This window comes from Dipodomys ordii, unplaced genomic scaffold (assembly GCF_000151885.1).
Source record: "Dipodomys ordii isolate 6190 unplaced genomic scaffold, Dord_2.0 Scaffold152, whole genome shotgun sequence".
In the NCBI taxonomy this organism is placed as follows: Eukaryota; Metazoa; Chordata; class Mammalia; order Rodentia; family Heteromyidae; genus Dipodomys; species Dipodomys ordii.
The window spans coordinates 1-19,371 of record NW_012267368.1 but is presented as its reverse complement, the minus strand read 5'-3'; positions in this window follow the sequence as shown (position 1 = coordinate 19,371).

Below are 19,371 nucleotides of genomic sequence, written 5' to 3'. Positions count from 1 at the left end.
TGACATTAAGTGTGTGCACATTGCTGGTTAACCATCATCACTGTCTATTTCTGATATTTTCCCTTCCTGAGAAGGGCCATGGAGTTTCAGGGAAGTTCATCACACAAGAATCAGGTAATAGTCTACCTGATAGAGAATTTTGGAGGAAATGCATCAATAAAACATAGAAATGTTGCAATTAAAGACCTAAAAATGGTTACTTCCCAAAATGTTTTCCAAAACAACAAAGCAATACTTGATACCAAACTATTCACCAGAATAGATTTAACAAGTTTCAATGTGCAAAATCAATTGAATTCTTATATTATCAACATACTTGTTCAATATAATTTTTATTTTTATTTATTTATTTATTTATTGGGTCCGGTCATGGGGCCTGAACTCTGGGCCTGTGCGCTGTCCCTCAGCTCTTCAGCTCAAGGCTAATGCTCTATCACTTGAGCCACAGCGCCACTTCCGGCTTTTTTCATTTTGCTTATGTGGTGCTGAGGAATCGAACCCAGGGCCTCAGGCATACAAGGCAAGCGTCTACCACTGAGCCACCTTCCCAGCCCCTCAATATAAATTTTAAAGTTGCCACTTAAAAGTAAAATTGCAGTAAAGTATCAAAAATTAGTCTATTAATAGTTGTTCGGAACTTAGAAAAAGATACATCTTTTTAATACACTTTAATTTTTTTTGTCAGTGGTGGGGCTTGAACTCTAGACTTGGTCACTGTCCCTGAGATCTTCAGCTCAAGGCTAGTGCACTACCACTTGAGACACAGTGGCACTTCTGGCTTTTTCTGCTTATGTGGTGCTGAGGAATCGAACCCAGGGCCTCATGCATGCGAGGCAAGCTCTCTACCACTGAGCCACCTTCCCAGCCCCTAGAAAGGCATCTTGTGCAACAGAAAAGGATAGAAAAATCCTCAGATTCATTAGTAATAAATGTTTTTTAAGATGTTATTTTTATTTATTTATTTATGTATTCCTATGCAAGTACACAAGAGCTGTTTATTGCAAGCTTGAGCCTGGACTCACAATCATCACTGACGCAGCGGGTCAGAGTTCTGAGCCCAAGATATTATTTTATACACTTAAAATTTGTTAAAATGCAGTCTAGTGATGTCAAGAGCTGGGAACAATTTAGAGTCTCCAATTGTCATGTTTTATAATAATATTCATTGATATAACTACTCTGAAGACCAATGTAAATAAGACACCATATGTGCACACAATGGTGCCATGAAGGGATAGTCATGTGAAACTAGAAACTATCTAAATATCCATCAATGTATCATGACATTCAAATTTTGCTATAGTCACACAACAGAAAAATAAATGAGTGAATCCTAAGTTTATTATGGTATCTTGAATTCGACTGTGTATCAGGGGAAGATAAAGGAATAGTATACTAGAATTCTCTGAATTTTTCCATCTTTCTGCATATATAAAATTATCCCAACCCTGGCATAATCACAGCTACTCAGGAGTCAAAGATTAGAAGGATCATTGTTTGAGGCCAACTTGGGCAACAAGTTAGTGAGACTCTCCTACCCCATTTCAACCTACCATGGAATGGTTCTTGTAATTCTACTTATATAGAAGGCTTAGGTAGGAAGATTGCTGTCTGAGGTTGGGCCTTGGGGGAAAATGCCAAACCTTATCTGAAACAAAATTAAAATATTAAAAAAGGGGTAGCAGTATGTCTCAAGTGACATATGTATGGCCCACCTAGCAGTTGCAAGGCCCTGAATACAAATCCTAATATCATCAAAAAGCAAACCATTTTAACGTAAGAAGTTCATTATAAGTAAATGGCTAGAATAACGTGCCATTCTAAATCAATCTTGTGCTGGGAAGGTGGCTCAGTGGTAGAGTACTTGCCTTGCATGCATGAGGCCCTGGGTTCAATTCCTCAGTGCCACATAAGCAGAAAAAGCTGGAAGTGACACTGTGGCTCAAGTGGTAGAGTGCTCACCTTGAGATGAAGAGCTGAGGGACAGCGCCCAGGCCCAGAGTTCAGGCCCCATGACCAGCCAAAAGAAAGAAAGAAACACAGGCTAAATCAATCTTGTACGCCTAATTTGAAAAAAAAACAGCAAACCGCAGATGACACACGTGTGTCAATGAATCAGCTCTCCACCACTGGAACAAAATGTTTGAGGAAGTTTACTTCTGTAGAAGATAGGTTTACTGTGGCTCATCCTGATAGAGACTCCAGGTCACAATCAGGGGATCTATTGCTCTCTGGTAGAAGATGCTGCGTGACAATAGTGGGAAGTGACGACAGAGCAAACTTCTCCTCTCATGGCCAGAAAGCAAGGGAGGAAGTGGCAGGCAGCCACCCACAGACCCCTTCATGGTCATACAGTGCAGTGACCTAAGGACCTTCCCTAGCCTGACTCCTGAAGGGGTGAAGTACCTTCAGGGCACACCTAAGCAGCATCTTTAATACATTGCCCTTTGGGGGTGTGGGAGCTTTCAGGGCCCAATCTATGACCACCTACCTGAATTTAGAAGCATGCAATGCTTATGTCTTAATTAGTGGCAGTATGATTGGAAACACATATGGGTAGATGGCCAACAGAGCATTCTGAACAGAAACTACGTGGTAAAGGCCTATATAATGCACTGGTATGTGACAAGAGGCATTCCCAGCAGTGCTTCCATTTTGTTTGCCATGTTTTGTTTCTTGATTCGAGTGGTCCATGCAAATACAAATATGATTGTAGTATACACCTTTAAAAAAAAGACTGTCTTACTTACATATATATCTAGCTAATGTGAGCATGAATGTATACATGAATTTGGTTTAAGTTGCCTGCCTTAATCAGTGATCCCAGCTCAGAGAGAACTCAGAGAGCTATTAGCTAGCAAGAACAGCTAATCCATATGCAGTTCTAATCCCTGGTTGTTCTATAAATCCTTCCACATTTTGGTGACATTGTGGCTTTTTCAGGGATAGTGCCTTTAAATGAATAAAATGAACCACACAGAATTACAAGAGAATCCAATTGCATTCAAATATAGTAATAAATTATTAATTTGTGTTATACTAGTGTTTTTATAATATATATAATACATAATGTGTGTATATATATATATATATATATATATATAATTTGGTAATAGTGGCAACATCATAATGCCATGAAAAAAAAGCTGCAATTTCTATAAGCAGCAAAGCTCCAGATATTGCTTATACTACTATGGCTAGTTGCTGAAGTTTTATGTTAAAGAAAATGTGGTTTCAATTTGAGGTGGATTAAAAAAAAAGTAACAGTTTGTAGGTTGGTATCAAGGCTAGCGTGAGGTGACTAAAGCAACTGCTTCAGGGACAAAATATGAAGAGTGTCCCAAAGCTCAGTGATCGTGACACTCATTTGTTGTTGTCACATGGAGTCTGACTGTGCAGATCAGGCTGGGCTCAAATGTCCCTCCCACCTCAGCCCAGCCTCACCAAGCACCTTCCTGCCCCGTCATGATGCAATGTGGTGGTGGTGGTTTTCAATCAAGCAGTAAGAACACATTGTACTGAATGAAATATCAAAAATTTTAAATAACCTGGTGCCAGTGGCACACCCCCACAAGTACTAGCTACTTGGGAGGCTGAGATTTGAGGACTGAAGTTTGCCAGCTCAGGCAGCCAAATCTGATCTCCAATTACCTAGCCAAAAGCCAGAAGCCAGCACTGAGTGGAAAAAGTGGAGCAAGAGCAAGAGGTCCTGAGTTCAAGCCACAGTAGCACACCAAGTAACAAAAGAGCCAGAGAGCGGTGACCATCAGGGGCTTTGTCTTCACACAGGCGCACTGCTGTGCTTCAGCTGCATTCTCTGACTGAAAGTCCTCTGCAGGCATTATTCTTACACATCAAAGCTTCTCTTTCCACATTTTGCTGTTTTCTCTGCTAGAAAGAACAACCACCATAAACAGATGATCCCATAAAATGCTTATTCGTTATGGATTCCTTATGGATTTTTTTTTTTTTGAGGACTTTGACGCATTGTATATTCAATTTGTTCCTACCAGTGCTGAAGCTCCACCTAGGGCCCTTTTTTATAATTACATGCATATTCATTACAACTAATCAGCTTCTGTACAATGGAAAGATAGAAAGCGGTTATGCAAATCAGAGAGAGTGTTGAGTGCTTCGTTAGGTGATTTCTTTTCCCCTTGGCCATGTGTCTAATGCATAAAATTAGAATCGGTCAGTCTCAGCAAATGAAGAGTAAAACAATGGACCAGTATGGGCTGCTTGCCACACACAAATGCTGTTCACATTTTTTTTATCTCTGCGTTTGCAACATCGTCCTGTAGGAATGCAGACAGGTAATCTTCGAAACAAGTGCTCCCAGAGCAGACAGGAGCACTAAGGTACAAAAGGCCCCACAGTAGGGGTGGGGGATGGGGCTGCCAGGAAGGAAACTGAGGGAGACTTACTAGAGGCAAGTGCAAAGGTCAGTAGGCACACCTGATGCTAGTGGCATCACATGTAACCCTCAGGAGGCTGAGATATGAGGATTCAGGTTCAAAGCCAGCTGTGTCAGAAAGGTCTCAAAAAGCTGGAAGTGGTTGAGTGGCTCCAGTGGTGGAGCTCCAGCTTTGAGCAAAAAAGCTAAGGAACAGGTAGCACCCAAGCCCCAAGTTCAAGCCCCAGTATACTCCCTTCCTCCCCCCTCTCTGTCTCTGTCTGTCTGTCTGTCTGTCTGTCTGTCTGTCTCTGTCTCTCTCTATCTCTCTCTCTCACACACACACACACAGAGCTATCCTGGCTCTCTGCTTGCTTCCACTAACAGTCTTATTCTGTCCAATGTAAGTATAAATTCTTTATATAAGAGGAATTCACAGATCAAAAGGCAGCTCCAAAGAATCTGCTTTAGAACTTTCTTCACTTCTAATTTTGCCATTTCTGCCCAAGGCTTGGATTGCTAGCTTTTTCCTCCTAGCCCAATGGGGTGAATTGTTTCTTGGTTTCCTGTTTCCCCAGCCCTGCATAATGCAAAACGATTGGAGTTAGCACCCCAGAGTGTTTTGACTCACACCTGCCATCTGTCTGCTTAGTCACCACGCAGCCGCAGCCGTCCTTCCCCGAAGTGATAATTTGTATTTGATGTAGGAATTGGCAGGCAACGATGGCTGTGTGAGGAGATTGCTGCATTCCCACTCTCCTTGATGCTGGTGATGGTAGCAACATGGCGCATTCATGTTTCAGATCTTCACTTGGCTTTTTCTTGGAACTGCCATATGTTGCTAGAGAGACATTGTGGGGGGAGAGGTGTAAACAGGAGAGGGAAAGAGATCACTCCTAAAGGCGCTGTTCTAACACTGTGGGCCCATGGCCATTACCATATAATACAATGCAAAGCTGACATTTCCAGTGAAGGCACCATCTCAGCCATTGATTTTTCCAAACTTGTCCTGGCTCTCTGCATGCTTCCATTCACACTCATTCTGGACTCATTCTGTAAGTAGAAATTCTTTATATAAGAGGAAAGAGCAAATTCATTCTGTAGATGTTCATGGAAACCAGGCAGATACACTAACAATTGCAGGTGACCATCAAGACAATCAAGGCGAACATACTCACCTTTTTCCAGTCATGGGGCTTGAACTCAGGGCCTGGGCTCTGTCACTGAGCTTTCTCACTCAAGGCTAGCACTCTGCCACTTGAACCACAGCTCTACTTCCGAGTTTTCTGGAGGTTAATTGGAGATGAGTCTCACGGACTTCCTACGTGGGCTGGCTTCAAACCATGATCTTCATATCTCAGCCTCCTTAGTTGCTAAGGATTACAGAGGCATGAGCCACCAGCAGCTGGCTCTTTAACAGCTTCTTGCTCTTGCTTGGCTTTTAATCCTTCATGGCTGGTGTCACATCTCCATTTCTGGCTTTTTGCTGGTTAACTGGAGATAAGAGTTTTATGGGTTTTTCTATCTGGGCTGGCTTGGGACCACAGTTCTCAGATCTCAGCCTCCTGGGTGGCTAGGATTAGCCATGTGAGCTGCTAGGGACCTGGGTTGCTCTTCCACCTGTCACCCTACAGGGACACAACTTTCCTGTCCTTCGCAAGACACAGCCTTCACACAGATCTTCACCTTGATCTTGAATTTCCCACCCTCCCCATAGTGAGAAATAAATTTCTCTTCTTTGTAAATGACCTTGTCTCAGGTGTTCTGTTACAGTAGCACACAACAAATGAAGATGCGAAAGAGAATGCTTGTTGTTCTGGACATCCTGCGTTTGAGACAGGAGAAGGATATTAGCAATCGGAAACGTGAGGTGAACGCATAGCTGAGACTTCAGCGAGAAGTCCAGGGTGGGGGCGGGGAGGTGTCTTGGCCAGAGAATTTCAATCAGGCTGTGCTTTTGAGAGTCACTTGATGTCCTGTGAGGGGCTGCTGCTCCACTCAGGAGATTCAATTCATGAACTCCCTCTTTCTAAGCCTCTGTAAGAGCCTGCCCTCATGGAAGCAGAGGTACTGAGATGCTCTCAGATGCTCATTCTAAAGAAGAGTATTGAACATAGAACGCCCCCCCCCAGCTCTGTTCCTCCTTTTACTGCTCCCTTCTCACCCCCAAACTAACCTTAGCCTACCACTTGCCTCACTCGCCTAACCAGAGGAGAAGCACGTGGGTAAGTCCACCCTCACCAGCACAACGGTATCGATCTCTGCCTGCAAAGGGCCGGAGGAGAAAGCAGCAGTAATGATCAGCTGGACCAAAAGAAACACCTTGCGGATGTTTAGAGGATGATTTGATGAGCCCCAGTGAGACAGATGTTCCTAGAGACTTCTGTGGGGGAGAAAACTGGGAAACATCTACAAGGGAGAAGTTTAGATTTCCCAAAAATCCTCACTCTGTCAACAAAATCTCACTTGGCTATGGACACTGCCACATACCAAAGGGCATTTTCAAATGTGTGCCAGTATTGTTAGTTATTTTTTAATTTTTGCCTTTATGGTGAATGCAGTGGTATTCAGTAGATATTTTTAATATGCTAGGCCCTAAGTGATAAGCAAATACACCCTCTACCTTATAGAGGAATGATCTTTCTACTCCAAATGATGATAAACAGTGCCTCTATGGGGAAAATGTATACCACAATGATAATACAAAAGCTAGAAGGTGATGCTCTTTTTCCCACAGTGTTTGAGATATCTGATAGATCATAAAGTCTCCAGCTCCATTTTTGAGCATTCATTTTCTAATAAAAATTCTGTCAGAATTAGCAATAGAACCAAACTCACAAACTCAAGGAAAGTAAAAACAAATATGAAACTATAAAAACTAGAAAATGGAATAAAATATGGCATAGTTTTCTTCATCTTGTACTTATTCTTAATTTCAAAAAATCTATTCATATATATTTATTTAGTTTTATATCTTTAGTATTTTTAAAGTACTTTTTCCCTGATGTGCATAGATATCATTGAGCAAAAATCAAACAAATGGAGAGGAATGTCCAAACTCAGAGAATAAAGCACTTAACACAAATTACCATTGGTGTTCTCTAGTTCCAGGGATCATAACACATATTCGTTGCAAGAATAGAAATTTCTTCACTTTGTAGAGGGGAAATAAAGGATGCTTATCTTAACTGAATGTGTTCCTTCCCTTCTCAATAGGTTGAATATTGTATCTGTTGTGAAAAATTCATTTCTTCCTTGTACTTTTACCAGGGGGAATTCCATTTGATTAATCTAACTGGAGATTTTTAGACTTGAGAAGAAAAAAACTTATCCAGAAAAAGAGGAAGTTGTGAAACCAGAAGTAGCAGCAGATGAGTCAGAAATATATCACAGGCCAGATACCACAGAGAGTCCACCTTCCCCAGCCCACACCACAGCCCTTCCACCGCTCTATTCTATTACAATTACACAGAAAACAAATTTCTAGCTGGGTGCTAGTGGTTCACACCTATAATCTTATCTACTCAGGAGGCTGAGATCTGAGGACTGCAGTTCAAAGCCAGCCTGGGCAGGAAAGTCTGTGAGACTCTGATCTACAATTAACCACCAGAAAACTGGAAGTGATGCTGTGGCTTTAGTTGGTAGAGTACTAGCCTTGAACAAAAGAGCTCAGGGACAGCACCGGGTTCTAGTGAATTCAATTCCATGACCAAGATACAGACACAGACACAGACACACAGACACATAGACAGACAGACAGACACACACACACACACACACACACACACACACACACACACACACACAAGGAAACCAAATTCCAGCTCTCTCACATAATCTACCATTCTACTATCCCTCTTGAAGGTTACACTGTGTGAAAATGAATGTTTAGAAAGCTCTTCTTGTTGAAAGAATTTGGAATAGTGGAAAGAAAGAAAAGCATTCTGGGAAGAATGCTAGTTTGGAAGCCACAGAACTCAGGATTAAAATTTTGTTTTTACAAATTGTATGACTGGGCAGCTTTCTTAGGTTTGGGTGTCTCATTGGTGGCCTCCAAGATTATCACTGAATTTTTTTCTAATAATATACCATGACAAGCTGAGTGCGCATGGCTCATGTGTGTAATCCTAGCTACTCAGGAAGTTGAGATCTGAGGATCAATGTTCAAAGCCAACTTGAGCAGAAAAATTCATGAGACTCTTATCTCTAACCACCAAAGAGCCAGAACTGGAGCTGTGGCTCAAGTAGTAGAATACATCAAGCAAAAAAGCTAAAAAATATTGCTCAGACTCTGAGTTCAAGCCCCAGTACCTGGCACACACATACACACACAAACATACATGCATACTCATACACTCTCATGCATGCACACACAAACATCACTGGCAGGAAGAATATTAGACACAGAATTTTCAAATCCCCAGTAAAGTACAAACAATATTGAATCCAAAACATAGAAACATTGAATAAAAACCTGTAGGCATTTTCTGTTCTTGGAATTCTTCTGCCAGACATGAAGGTCATTCCTCTGAAATTCTATTTGCAAATAGAATTATTCCTTTTTTAAGCTCATCTGTGTTGTGCAAGTACCTAGTTACACTGCTAGCAGAAAATAGTTGAAATTGCCTACAAATTCTGCAATAAGCTCCACAATCTTATTAGCTGCATTTTCTATTTTCTAAGGTACCACAGGGGACAGCTTTACCAATTGTTTCATTATTATATAATGGCTTACCTTTTCCATAGCCGCTTTAGTAATTCTCTTTCTGTAGCCAGCAGGTGCTGGCTACAGAAAAATATGTTGAGCTGGCTCAACATTTTTTCCAGTCTTCACTGACAGTTTTCCTGCTGTTCTTCTGGTCTTTGGTTAACAACCTCAGTTCCCAACTTGGCCAGCTTTAGTCCTGATTGTCTTGTCTTAAAAGCCAGTGTTGCACATTATAGATATTTCTGGTGCCAACATCCCTCTGTAGAGATACATATTTCATAGCTGGTAATTTTGTTTACAACCAGCTATGCTAATACCAATCTCTGCAAAGGTCACAATTCTGTAGACTGGCAATTTTGGTTAGATACGCAGAAACTCTTCTCTTGGTCTCATGCAGCATGCCCTTGGGGCATGGTTGTTTAGGAATGGCCTCCCTCACATAGCTAGTAAAGAAACCCCGCAATTCATTACTAGATGACCTTACTGAACAATGGCCTGGACATCTTCATGTGGTTGCTAGGGGGTCCTAGGGCCTTGTGAGGGCTATGACTGGATTCAGGAAGTGTGTGAAGAAAATACAATGCCAGTGGAAACTGCTGGCTTGTGTTTGCCATCTCTTCTCTGCTATTTTATGTGTACAACAAAGGCGGCAAAGACACAGGATTCGGAGTGCTTCACATTATGCAGTGATCCGAAGGCCCGATGTGTTTCTACTCCTTTGTGTGTCTGGTCTTTGCTACATGCAGATTTCCTGTTATCTGCTTGGTCTGGAGGGTGCCCTTTGACCTGTGAGCCCAAATAACCCTAAACCACCCTGTATTCTCCTACCAATTAGAAGCAGGGAATTGTTTCTCTTTTGGGATCTGCCCAGCCTTCTCCCTTGTGTCTCTTGACAATGCTTATGTGTCTTGAGCGATCCTTTTTTTTTCCTTATTGTATCTATTGGCAGTTGCTGAGATTCAAATGCAGCAAGAAAAAGTTTAAATGTGTGACCAATTTTAGTTTCTGTTGTATGTATGTAAGTATGTGTGTACGTACGTACTTTCCTTTTTCAAATGAATTATTTGGCTTAGTGGAGAGACTGTGAGAGAGAGTCTGTGTCCAAGAAGTGGACAGAGAAAATTTTGCAATAAAAAAATTCAGAGTACCATACACTTAAAAGTCAGTGAGTTCAGAAATAGAGGGAAAAGGGAAAACATACAACAGTGAGACCCATCAGCTAGAATGCATATTAATGAAAATAAACTAAGCAACTCAAGGGCAGCGATGGGAGGGAGGGAATTTGAGGGATAGAGGGAACAGCTAACACTAAGCAAAAGGAAAGAAATGTACATATCACCCAATGTGGAAGAAATAGCTCTATTGTCAAAGCTCATAGAATTCACATAGACCCTGATAAGGACACTTTGCTTCATGAAGGTTAAACTGTGTTTGTAACTTTAAGTATCACTATCTCATAATACTATGAAATTTATCTAATCACTTAATCACAATAATTTTTTTTTAAGTCAGTGAGTTAAGCCAGGCAGGAGTGACTCACAGGCTGAGATATGAGGATTGAGGTTTGAAGCCAGCCCTTGGGCAGAAAAATCTCCAAGTTAACCAGCAAAATAGAAGCAGAGATGTGACTCAGGTGTTAGAGCACCAACCTTGAGGAAAAAGCTAAGAGAGAGTACAAGGGTCCTAGCTCAAGCTCCAGTACTGATTAAAAAAAATAATGAATTAATAATCTCTCCTATCTGAAGGCCTGCAAAATAACAATTAATATTTTCTTTGTGGCAGGGGCATGGGAAAGGCTAATGTTAAAATACCAGAATTGAATTGTAGACTGATAATCCAGTTCAATTTTTCATTTTACCAGTGCCCAGAGAGCTAAAGAAATTTACCTAAACTGTACCTCTGATCATTTCACAGTGATTTCAGATACTTAAACATTACTACAGGATTAGGACATATAATACATTTTATGGATGATTATATTAAAATGGCTGCACCCTGGTTTTATAAGTATTTCTAAAACATATACAATTTTCTCACCTAAGAGTCTGTGACAAGGCACAGAATCTTATTGTAAAACCTTTACTGCATTAGGACTGTGTACAAATAGAGACTAAAACTACTGACAGGATTCACAGGAAGTGACCAAGAAACAAGAGAGTGTTGTCCAGCTTCTCTTTAACCCTCTGCTCGATTTCTGTAATACCTTCCTTTTTCCTTCTCACATCTTTTGCTTCCTATGATCTACTGTCTATGATCTGCCATTGACAGACTCTGGTCTTCACCGAAAGCTGCAGTATCCTAATTCAGACCACCTATGATTTTTGCTCTAACTTCTCTAGAAAACACCTTAAATGCTAAAAAACAAATGCACCCCATAGGTTCACTTCAGTTTATCTCCAGAATGTATTCATGAATTCCAGTTGTCTCACCAGTGGCCTGAAGTCCAATTAGGACTAGACTTCTGGCACATATTTCACAGAGAATTCATGTGGAGACTTTATTTGTTCTGAATAAAGATATGAAAATATTTAGTGAATGGACCCTGTGATTTAAAAACCTGCCTTTCAAAGAGGATTGTACAAGATACATGTCTATGAAGTATTTAAGCATGCAAAGCTGGTTTTAATATCAAGGTCTAGTGGCTATCCTTATGTATGCAACATGTTAAGCACATTTGTTTTATGGTAGCTTGCTTTTCTGGGTTTAGATGATTTGTGCCCACTCTGTCCCATCCCATACACTCCATGTGCAGTTGAGTAGTTGAGAGTTCTAGCAGTGGATTCTGCGCATTCATCTTCTTACACAACCTGCCATTTATTCCCTATGGCTATGTCCTCCTCTCCTCCCTGTGTGTATTGTGTGTTCCAGTGAAACTCATTTGACTCCGACGGCAACACAATGTGTTGAAATGTTCAAATTGGTCTTCTCTCTTAGGAGATTCACATTTATGACATTAATTTTCATAGTAAACATTTTCTTCCTTGACAGTTCCAAGGGAAACAATGGCCCAGTCAGATTTGAGTGATCATAAGTCATTAAATCAGCAAGGTTCAAAATAATAAACTATAATATACATAATAGCTTGTCTCTTCCAGTCTGATTAATTCCAAACTTTCTTGCAATTAGAGTAACTTTTCTCCTGGAAAAGCATGCTGAGATAAGTTTTGCATGCCAAATGAGACACACAAACCCATAACTGTCTTGTAAAATATTTAAAAATTTACTTAAGGAAAGGACATTCTTTGGATATGTTAATGCTTGCTGGCTGAAGTAAGATTGTGTCCTCGCAAGCTTAGCCACTACTAAATATAGTGCACTTTCTTTTAAGGCTCATGTGAGGTCCAAATGCAAATATCCCAAATATAATTATCCCTGAAGGCCACTCCTTGTTAATGGCTGCTGTGATCCATACCATTCCCAGTGGAATAGCTCCAGTCTTCCCATTCCTCTAATAATAGTGCCCCACAATTTTTTTTCACATTATAGATGTTCTTTAAATATTTATGCTGGATGTTTTTCATTGCTGTAAAAGAGTTCAGTTATTTTATATTTTAATAATAATCTGGGAAAACCTCCAACATGTTCACAACCACAAATTACTTTTTCTTGTTATAAACCATTCATGTTATCGTAAAATAAAAAGGTGAAAAGAGCTAGGTGCTGGTGGCTCACACCTGTAATCCTAGCTACTCAAGAGGATGAGATCTGAGGGTCTCAGTTCAAAGCCAGAATGGGCAGGAAACTCTGCGAGATTCTTATTTTTAATTAACCACCAGAAAACCAGAAATGGTGCTGTGGCTCAAAGTGATAAAATGCTAGCCTTGAGCAGAAGAGCTGAAGGACAGTACTCCAGTCCAGAGTTCAAGCCTCACAATAGGCCAAAAAAAAGGTAAAAATATTACAGTAGATGAATGTATCAAGAATATGTGGTATATATATATATACATATATATATATATACATATATATATATAATGGAATCCTATATATATAAATCATATATATATATGAATCCTATGCCTCCATCAGAAAGAATGACATCGCTACATTTGTTAGGAAATGGAAAGACTTGGAAAAATTATATTAAGTGAAGCAAGCTGGGCCCAAAGAAACATAGGTCCCTTGGTTTCCCTTATTTGCAATAACTAGTATATGTCTGGGACAAGTAGAAAAGGTCAAAAGCTATGTACATATGACCAGATAAGATGACGTTAAGTGAAATGAACCCCAAATAGGGACACAGGTGGTTTTTTCTTCCTTGCTATTGTTTCTAACATATTTATAAGATACCATGTGATTTTTTTTTGTTGCTTTGTATGTTCCTCCCCCATGGTATAACCCCTGTTTTCATTGTATTTGATGTCGGTATAATTTGGAGAGGGGAAGGGGAAAAAACAAAATGTTTAAATAGGGATACAGGTTGACCCACTGTAATAATGAGATGTACAAGACACTATGTTGAAAACAATCTTTACAAATTAGGTTGTGGGGGGAGTGTAGTTGTCGAGGTTGGAGGGAAGGGATGGTAGGGGAATAACAAAAGAGGAGGCAACAATGCTTGATAAGAAATGTACTCATTACCTTGCTCATGTAACTGTAACCTCTCTGTACAGTATTTTCACAATAAAAATTACTAAAAATATTACAGATAGGTAATGGTTTTCATAAAAATTACAATGTAACACATAATTGTAATTCTATATCTTTCTCTAATCATTCATCTTTATCATGTTTTTTATATGATCTACAAAGTGTTATAAAAATTACAAGTGAAGGGTGTGGAGGGGTGGTTTAAGTGGCAGAGCATTAGCCTTGAGTGAAAGAATAAGGCCCTGAGTTGAATCCCCTATTTCAGGAAAAGTGAGGGAGGAGCCTTAAGCCCATCACCAGTGGCTTAGGTCTATATAACCTTTGTTCCTCAAATGGTTGGTGTCTCAGGATCTTAGACAGACAAGTTCAAGACTCTTATCTCCAATTATCTTGTACAGACAGATGCTGGACAGGCAAATATGTGACTCTTATCTCCAAATGATTAGCAAAAAGCTGGAACACAAGGCTTGATGCAAGTGGTAGATGGCCAGCTGTGAGCTAAAATGCTAAACAGAGGGAGAGGTCTTGAGTTCCAGTACTTTAACCTGCTGTTACATCTCAAAAGGTTTTACGTTGAAATGTGTGTAGCATTATTGTACTTGGCCATCCAGGCATCTGTATTAGTGCCTGTGGTCAGAGAAGAATTACAAGTTGACTGTTGTTACTTTGCATGATTCTCTGATAAGTAAAAAAGCAAAATTAAAGTGTTCGATATAAACGGATTCCCCTTTTATTTCCCCACATTCAATTGCCAGGATAGAATACTGAATGCTGATAAAGACATACTAAGACAAGAATTCTCATAGTCTTTGGGAGATTGGTTTGAAATCTTTTGGTTACTAATAGGTCAAAAAGTCTTAAGATCATATGTATTACCCAGCAATTCCACTTTTAGAATTCTTTTTGAAAAGTTGCAATATATTAACACAAAATTATGTATAAAGCAAAAAAGGAGAGACCATGAACAGTAATATGATTAAATGTGTTATGATATATAATTAAATTCAAAATACTCTAAGATCATTTTGAAATATTTATTAAGTTTTTTGTAATGTTAATTAGACTATAAATCAATTTCAGAAGACTTGACACCTTCAAATTATTCAGTTTTCCCTTCTAGGAATGTGAGATATTTTTAGATTATGTAGATCATAGACTATGACTGTTATCAAAGAAAAACCTTTTATTTTTCATTACCTACATAGATATTGCTAGATATAAGGAACAATATCAGTAGTAATAATATTTGTGCATACTCTAATATCTATATTGAATGCTCTCTAAGGAGAGAATACCAACATTCATTAGTCTTGGAATTTACTAAGCAAATTACTTAATGTTCAAAATAGCCTGAAGAAGTAGCTACTACATTTTCCATTTTACAAAGAGAAGTAAAACTTAGAGAACTAGAAACTTCCTCCAATTTGCAGCTTGTGAGTTAAAGACTCTGACTTATATCTGAATTCTATGCCCTCAGCCACACCAATCCAAAATGTGAGAACTATTGAATTTTATATTTTTGACTTATATTCCAACTGACTGAACTTTAGGATTTACAGAAAAGCACATTTGAATTACAAATTTCAAGTCAGCATTCTTTATTTCCTCTTGCAGACTTCTCAGTAAATCTTCTATTGAATTTCAAAGACTTCTTCAGAAACAAGAACTCTCAAATGACTCTCAAATTTGTCAAGAGAAGATTAGAAAAGCTCTATTAATATTTTTACATATATTATGTTCCTGTAGCATCAACTTAGTGACTTAGAAATTGTCTCCCTCTCCAATTTATTCTAATAAAAAGTTTCCAGAAACTTCTACAAATTCCAATTTAATCTTTTGTTATACATTAGACCATCATCATAATGCTATGGTATTAATGTATGTCACAACAGGGTTTTTAGAGTGAAAGATGGGTCTTTTGCGCTCCCACAGCCATTAGGAATTGAGCTGGAGCGCCTCAATATCATGGCTATGTAACATCATATGGCTACACAAAAGCACAACATGGAATCAATATCATTGACTGTGTAACTGAAAACAGGTTATTTCCTACTGAACCACAGCTATCAGCTATGCATAAGTCAGCAAAGACTAAAGTGGTAAATGACCCCACCCACTAAACATCATCAAAATCCCAGCTGGATGATCTGTACTACAATCTCTCTTATTCAAATAGACTATTTGGTGTTTGTGCTACTGGGGTTTGAACTCAGGCCTTCATATTTGTTGGTCAGGCATTCTACCACTTGAACCATACTCTTAACCCTTTTCACTCTACTTATTTTTTAGATAAGAGTCTCACTTTTTACCTGAGCTGGCCTGGACCAAGATCCTCCAGTTTATGCTTCCTACTGTTGCTTAGATGTGGTTTTGCCAACTTTTTCTTTTTTCTTTCCTTTTTTTTTTTTTTTGCCTGGGCTGGTCTGTAACTGTGATCCTCCTGACTTCTGCTTCTCCAGTAGCTAGATTACAGGCATGAGCCACCAGCACCTGACCTCTCAAAACTGTCATTTAATGGAATATCAAATAGAATCTTTGTCCAAAGATCAGTTGGTACTAATAATATTGGTTTTTATTATTAAAATTGAAAACATAAAAAATTTTAAAACAACACAAGTGCCCTTACAACTTATTAATGGTTTAAAAAACTGGCAATATCATAAATGGAAATGTGAAACTATTACAAAGGATATACTGATTTTTAAGGTGAGGATAAAATAGTTATATACTAAATGAAAACTCATAATATACAATTATGCATATAGTGGGAATCTATACATGCATTGACTGAGAATTTTCAGTTGATATGATAAAATTTGAGTCATCCCCCCCTCCCATTTCTACTCTGTCATGCTTTATTGCATTTCAATTCCCATCATAATATTTTGGACAAATTCAGTAATAGTCTGGTTCCTTGGGCTTCTGAGACACAGTCCAATTTTAAAGCGTTAGGCTCATTTTAGGTTCAGTCTCTTTTCCTCTCCATGCAGCCAGAGCCAAGTAGCTTGAAGACTCCTGCTGCTGGCCCTGGTGCACCCCACCACTGAGTTTCCTGCATGAATGGCTCCCAGGGTGGGGGTCAGGGGTGAGGAGGAGTCCCAGGCCTGATTCCTGTTTAGTGTGTTGGGTCTGATCCCATGGGGTCCTCTGGACAGCAATGGCCTCCAAGTTGACCAACTGGGATTTCGGGGAGCGACTTATAGCATTACCAGGGTACCTTCTTTCACTGTGAGGTAGTGACTTTTCACCCACTCTTCAGGACTCTTCTCTGGGTTGTACAGCTGCTAGCCCAAGCCCCCGGGGAAGCCCCTCCCCCCACACAGAATCATGAAACTTTCCAGGTGCCACCTTCACCACCTAGAATTAAACTGGGGACAAAGCTCTCACCTTCTGAGGGGCACTGCATTTTCCACCTTTCAGCGCTTTTCCATGCTTACCTTAAGAAGTCTGCAGACTAGAAATGTACTTTAGTCTCCAGGCATGCCCTGGGCACCTTAGGAAACTCTCCCAAGAGCTCCCTTAAGTGCTTCTTTCCAACGGCCACATAGAGCTACAAAACAACAAAGCTGCAGGGATAACTAGCAGCCATTCTGGACTGAGATGCCAATTGCCCTGGCTTCAAGAAGCCCTACCTACCTACATCTTGAATCACTCTCTTGGTTTTCCTCTTCTCATTGACAAACAAGGCTTTGGAAAAGATAAAACTCTCTCCAGAAATGTAGTTTCTTCCTGCCTTTAAAGATGAAGAGGATGTCACCAGGAGATAGTCAATGCTAGTAAGATGGATTGTAAACTAAGCCTTGTGCAAAGTATTGAATCTTACTAATTTATGACTCAGCTTTGGACAAAGCTACAATTCTGAGGCACAGGAAGAAGCCTGTCCATCATGCCAGCAAGTAGAAGGCAAAAACTGGAGCAATTTCAAGCTTAGTAACTTTTTTTTTGTCAGTGGTGGAGCTTGAACTCTGGGCCTGAGCACTGTCCCTGAGCTCTTCAGCTCAAGGCAAGCACTATACACTTGAGCCACAGCCCAACTTCCAGTTTTCTGGTGCTTTATTGGAGATCAGAGTCTCATGGACTTTCCTGCCTGGGCTGGCTTTGAACCGTGATCCTCAGAACTCAGCCTCCTGAGTAGCTAGGATTACAGGCGTGAACCACTAGCGCCCAGCTAAGCCACACTACAATGTAAATTCATGTAGACACTTTGGATATCAGTCTGGAGATTCCTTGATAAAGTGAAGGTACAACTGGCTCATGATTCAGCTAAACTCCTACTGAGTCTCAGTGTGAAGAATAAGCCTGCATACAATTGAGATGTTTATAGCAGCATTCTTCACAATAGTCAAACTATGGAATAAGCCTAGGTAAGCAAGCATTGATGAATATATGTTAGAGTTTTATTCAGCCATTAAGAAGATTGAAATTATGTTCTTTGCCTGCAAATCCTCATGCTAAGTGAAAATACAGAAGGAGAAAAACAAAATGATTCATCTTCTCTGTCATATGAGGGATTGAGACCTCAAAAACTAAAAATGACAAACACACAACCCAATGACACCGAGTACAAGATGAAGGGGACAGATTTGGGGAATGGGAGCCAAGGAGAGATGCAAGAACAAAAAGAGAGAGTTAAGTGGGGGGGGGGGAAGGAAACCTAAGTTTTTCATATGCATGTATGAGAATAGAATGATTAAACCTGTTAAAATTGCTTTAATGGGTGTCAAGGATAAGAAAGAGGATTTTACATGGTATATTGCATACATGTATAGCTATGCCACAGTAAAACACTTAATGTACACTAATAAGAACAAGGAGAATTTAATTTAACCATTTATATTATTTAACTGTATCTGGGATGGGAGAAAGTTCCGATTTCATCCAGCTTTTATGGAGTTTTCTCAGTATCTCGGGTAGTGTCATAGTGTTAAACTCTACCTTGCTTCTATTACCATTCATTTTTTGCTGCTATGAGATGATTCAAGGTATGTGCAATTGCCAGTCTTTTCCTCTTGCCCAGGAACTTGTTCCAGGAGCCATATCTCCAGCCCCACCTTTTGTTTCTGCTATGTATTACATGATTTTTAAATGTAATAATGTGTGACATCATCTGCAAAAAGCTTGCCCATTTTCATTTTTTAAAAGTGATTAGTACATATGAGCAAGTTGCTAAAGACTACCACCAGGCCCAGATTTTCAGGAAGACCTGAAGTCAGTTATTTAATATTGTATTTGTAGCCTTTTGAACCAAAACAGCATCAAGTACTTCTATTGGTAAGAAACCAACATTCTACGCTGTAAACATCTCTTGTCCTATTTTTGCCTTGTATTAAGTAGATCCTCTGAGTTTTACTTAGTTTCACAGTTATGTATATGTACCAAGAGGGAGCATTAGTTTTTTGGTGTTGATCCTGGGGCTTCAACTCAAGGGTCTTGAGAGCTGCCCCTTAACTTTTGTGCTCAGGCTAGTGCTCTACCACTTGAGGCACAGCTCCACTTCTAGCTTTTTGCTAGCTAATTAGAGACAAGAGTGTCTTGGATTAGTCTGCTCAGGCTGGCTTTGAACTACGATCCTCAGGTCTCAGCCCCCTGAGTAGCTAGGATTACAGGCATGAGCCACGGATGTCTGGCCAACAGGACCTTTTATAGTTAATTTTCCTTTGGAATCCTACATCTGAAATGT